The sequence below is a fragment of the Panicum virgatum genome, chromosome 4N (assembly GCF_016808335.1).
Source record: "Panicum virgatum strain AP13 chromosome 4N, P.virgatum_v5, whole genome shotgun sequence".
Lineage (NCBI taxonomy): Eukaryota > Viridiplantae > Streptophyta > Magnoliopsida > Poales > Poaceae > Panicum > Panicum virgatum.
In genome coordinates, this window is record NC_053148.1 from 37127404 (window position 1) to 37132907 (window position 5504).

General features: G+C 43.8%; 1 pseudogene; it reads left to right on the forward strand.

Annotated features, from left to right (window-relative positions):
* Positions 1–323: 323 nt before the first annotated feature.
* Positions 324–4726, forward strand: LOC120670966 (annotated as a pseudogene).
* The last annotated feature ends 778 nt before the right edge of the window (positions 4727–5504 follow it).

The window sequence follows — 5504 nt, forward strand, 5'->3', positions numbered from 1 at the left end:
TACGTGTTGCACGGAGTTGTTTCATTATTGTTCTTTGATTCTGTCCGCAGCACTCAGCAGGTCACGTCTTCCCAAGTCTTTCTAGTCGGAGATGACCGGCCGCCGCTGTCCGCCGCTGCCGAGAACCACCGCCGAGGTACATACATGCGCCCTGCCCCCTAATTAAATTGAGGGCGCGTTTAGTTCCCAAAAATTTTCACCCAAAAATTTTCACCTCTCCTTTAAACACATGTATGAAGCACTAAATTTAATTAAATAACAAAACTAATTACACAGTTTGGATGTACATGACGAGACGAATCTTTTAAGCCTAATTAGTGCATGATTAGCCATAAGTGCTACAGTAACCCACATGTGCTAATGACGCGGTCAAAGGCCTCAAAAGATTCGTCTCGTGGTTTCCAAGTGAGTTCTGAAATTAGTTTTTTAATTAGTGTCCGAAAAATCCTCCCGACATCCGGTCAAAGTTCTGATTTGACCTCCAAAAATTTTTGGCGGGGGAACTAAACGCGCCCTGATAATTGTTACACCACCGCATTGTATCGATGTAATGACTCGCGATGCGCGGAAAGACTGAACGAGTCGCAAGTCAACTCCACTAAAGTTGCCATGTCCCGTTGGCTGTCTCGAATCTGGATGGATATATATATATCCGAAGAACATGGATATATAGTATATGGGATCCACCACGATGGATTGGTTTGAGGACAAAAATAACTATGCTCCCTCTACTCTGAAACAAACATGGTTTAAAGATGTCGAGTTAAACTTTAGCGTAGTTTAAACATGTTCGGTTAAACTTAAAAAGATATCTTATGAAAGATTATTAATATTTATCATGTCAATTTATATTAGTAGATTTGTTATCCAAAAAATTTTAAGCCACTGTATTTTAAGTAGTTTCTCTGTTTTCTTACATATCATATTTGATTTATCCTAAGTCAAATTTATCTAGCTTTGATCAAGTTTATAAAAAAATATAACATCTATACTTCCAAATATATGCACTGTTAAAATATATTCTATAATGTATTTAATGAAATAAATTTGGTATTCTAGATATTGTTATATTTTTCTATAAATCTCATTAGAGTTGTATAATTTTGACTTAGGACAAACATGTAAAAAATGAAGGGAATATATCTCAAATGTAATTGCCAAAGATATATACTCCGTATATCAAAGATGGTTCAGTGTCAGAACGAGTAAAATAGATCACATGTGTAGCTAAAATCTAGAAAAGTGTAGAAAAAACATTCTTATTAGTGTCCTCATCTGATGGTCCAATCGTGACTCGTTTATTTAACAAAGAGTTAACTTTTAAAACTACAAAATCATTTGTTCAACTGTCAAGGGACTAAATTGAGGTCATACTACATTGGTGTCATGACAACCCCTCGATACTTCTATGTTTTGCGAGTACCTCCATATTATAATGCAGTTATTAACATTTCTAAATGAATGCAGGAGATCTTAACTGGTAAGCTAAATCTTTTTTTGAAAAGTTGGTAAGCTAAATCTTGTAAGCATTTTTTCCCTTGTCCTTGATACTCGCAGTTTAAAAAGAGAATCTTTTACATTTTTTTGTTATATAATATAGGACTGGAGCTGTTCGACTAACCATTCTTCATTACATCCGTTAAGTCAATCAGTCTAATTTACAAATAATTACACATAGATCTAAACAATACCTATATGATGTACTCAATTTTTGGAGTATATATATCGAATTTATTATTATTGTTGTTCTTTGACAGATGCTAGTCCATATAGGTTTGATAGTCGCGTCGCAAAATTGTAGATAACCAAGACGATTCCATGTTCAAGTCATTGTATCACCTTGATGTAACCTCTTCAAATCAATAAAGTTTCCGTTTTCAAAAAAAAATATTCACTTGGTTCGTACAAGAAGATAAAGAGAAAACAATCTAAGTTATATATATGTATACAATAAACAAACTTGTTCATAAAAGAAATTAAAGTTCCTTTGACTCTATACTCTATTAAAATTCGTAACTTAACTATATACATTATTCAAATTAGGATTGAAACTTTACTCAAATGAGGATCGAACCAACCTAACTAGGGAAGTCGGGCCCCCTCTCGCAGCCACTGCCATGGGGACAAGGAATCACTTCTTACCTGCTGTAGTACCTTCAAGAATCCCAGTCATGGAGGGCCTGCCTTTCACTAATGCTGCTGTTTTACACTGTTAGTCCTTGGCTATTATATATTCTATGTGTGTAGCTGGATTAGGATTTTCAATTCTATTTTCGATATTTTTTCAGTTACCAGTGAAACCATTGAAATTCACGAATTTCCCTAAATTTGTTAAAATTGCAATCAGATCTGTTCAATAGGTTAAATTCACAAAAAGTTATTAATCTTCCCATCGAGAAAATATTCACATCCATGGCAGCAGCGTGGTGGTTGTTTCAATTTGCATGAGCAGGTTCGAACCCCTGGCAGCTCGATGGTGGACCCACATGTCATCAAGAGAGAAAAATGTCTGAAAATAGGAAGGATATCAAGAATTAAACCCAAGACGTAATGATCACAATATGGAGCTCCCACCACTATGCCAAAGTTTCTCAAGTGGTTATTTATGCTTATTAAGGTTATATAAGGGTACATTAACTGTCTTATCAGAATTTTTTAATCGAAATTGCAGTTTTCAACTGAAAAAAAATACAAAATTCATGAAATTTCACAGAAATTCTGAACCTTTCCTGGACTCACAGAAGAAGTTGGAGCTACATCGGTCTCTAAGTATATATCATAAGGTCAGAACTTTATTTCCCCTCCGCGAGGGACTAATTTTTTTTCTGCAAGAACATTTTGGTGCTCTGCAGTTTCTAACAAATATCAGGTATGTGCCTGCGTGGATATATTACGTGGTTACCATCCGGTTTGGATTCTGTTTCAGTGCGCGTGCGCGTGCGTGTGTGTCTATATATATATCTATAATATATATGTCTTCGGTGTTATGTTTAGTTATATGCAGGGGGAGAGACAACTGATGATTAGATCTGATCATCCGTCAGATCAGGTCGGGTTCAGATCGGATTAAAAATCTAATTTTTCATGTATAATTTTTAGATTTCATGTATAATTTTTAGATTGGGTTGGGGTTTTTCAGTTTCAGGTCAAAAATTTCTATTCGAGCCCAGCTCATACATTCGTCCGGCTGCATCGAGTCGGATTTGTGTCCAGTGGGTCGAGTCGGGTCAGGTCGGGATCGTCAGGTTGGATGGCCATGATCACATCTAGTGATGGTACATCCATGAGCGCCCAGATTTCGACTAAGAAAAAGCTGGAATTTTGCATTGCAGGCCGAGGCGGCCTCTGCAACGGCCAACGAGAGCAAGGAGCAATGCCACAAAGCCGAGGCCAAGGAGAACGTCGAGTCCGGCACCGCCTTCACCATCTTCGGCTTGGTCGTGCTGTTGGCACTCTGCCCCCCCCCCGGCAGGCTAAGCACTCGGGCAACCTGCGGCTCACGGCCTCGCTGCTGCTGTCCTTAGCCACCTTCCTCGGGGGCAAGGCCCTTGTGCTGCTCAGCCTCAACACGATGGGCCTCCGCGAGGACCTCGTCTCCGGCGGCCAGCGCGTCGCCGTCAAGTGCCTCCGCCCCGCCTGCGCCTTCCTGTCGGTAAGTACTCTTGTCAGTCTATTGGCGCTGCTGCCGGGCAGGGTGTACCTGTACATTGGTCTGGCCGCGGTCGCGGTGATCATGGTGGCGGCCGTCGGGGCGCACTGGTACCTGTGCCGCTGCACAGATGGGAGCGACCGTGATGAGCCGGCGTCGTACGAGCAGGAGCTCAACGACAGAGAGGAGTTGGAGGCCGCGTGGAAGACATCATCTTGCGTCACTAACTCCGCGTTCGGGGGCCTCGTCGGCGTCCTCTTCAGTGCCTCCAAGATCTCCGGTGCGGTGCCCGCCGCCGTGGACTGGGCCGCCTACACTGCCATATTTTTTATGTTCTCCACCGCCATCGTCGGCATGTTCGTGATGACCGTGTCAAAGAAAGTGCCGGAGATCACAACCCGGCGATGCCTCCGGCTCCGCGTCGCTACGATCAAGGTCGCCAACGCCTTCCTGCTATGTTCGTTGGTAGGCGCGGCGTTCGCGGCGGCATTCGTGGTGTTGCGGTACAGCATTTTCGCGGCGTTTGCGCCGCTGGTGATCACATCTATCATCTTCTTCCTTCTCCGGCACTGCGTCGCCCGCCGCGGCCGCAGCATGGCGGCGAACCTGCGGGGGAACCAGGAGGCTCAGATCAAGGCGATCGAGGACATCGCGAGCAAAAAGCGATGGTGCTAACGCTGGGACTGGGAGGGATCATGACCGTTCTCGGTGGCTGGCTCTCCGAGAAGGACCACGCGAAGTGGGGCACTATGGAAATGTTCATGGTCGTCCTCACCTCGGCGTTCGTCTCCAGCTTCGGGTTCATGGTGCTCGCGGCTGCTCCGGGCTCGGCCAGAGAGCGCCTCGCTCCGGTCGCCAGGGTGCTCATCTGGTCGACGGTGGCGTTGTTCGCAACGACTGCTGTTGCTGTTTACGGCGTGGAGGTGTCAGGTGTGGACAACGCCAAGCCATGATGCCTTGCTAATTAAGCATGTTGTTAAGCTTTTAGCTAGCAACGAGACAAGTATGTGTGTGCATTGTTCGCCATGTCCAGTCTAGTAGTATATATATAGCTCTAATATTCATTTGATCTCTTCATTTCTACTAGCAAATTGCGTCGGCTTAGTTTGGAAATAGATGTAGCTCGGACGTAGACAAATTGAATGTGCTATATACAAACTGAATGGATGTTGGGCGTGGACAATTGAAGCAATATTCATATGTGATTGAAATCCAGCTCTCCTAAGTTTGGGCGTTAAGTAACATTCCGTATCCCCACTTAATCACACAATGGAGATTATTTGGCTACAAATAGTTTTTTTTATTCAGGCTACAAATAGTTTTGCTTCAATTGATGTTGGCAATGGCAAGTATGTAGTCTTGCTACAAGCGCTGGCCTGTGGGCTAACATTCATCCCTACTACTTTGCGCCTTTTTTATTTTTATATTTTTCAAAATTATTTTTTATAAAAATATATTTTCGGTTACATAATTTACAGATTTATACCCCTACCGCCCGGCTGCGGGGCGGCCGGCTCCCTGCCGCCCTCCTGCCGGGCGGTAGGGACCTTAATGTAAATAAAATTTATTTTTAATCGCATTTTGACTCCTGGGGGAGGCTGCCGCCCGCCAGCCGGGCGGCAGGTACCCGCCGCCCGGTGGCGGGGCGGTAGGCCTACCCGCCGCCCGGTGGCGGGGCGGTAGGCCTACCCGCCGCCCGGCAGGGGGGCGGCAAGCCTCTCCCGCAGGTTAAACCTTGACCGTCAGTGCGGCATTAGATACGGTTTTAAATATTTTGGATAGAAATAAAAACCGTTAGTAAAGTAGATGAATATGAAAAGTATAACTTAGCAATTCATACACATACGCAACTGAG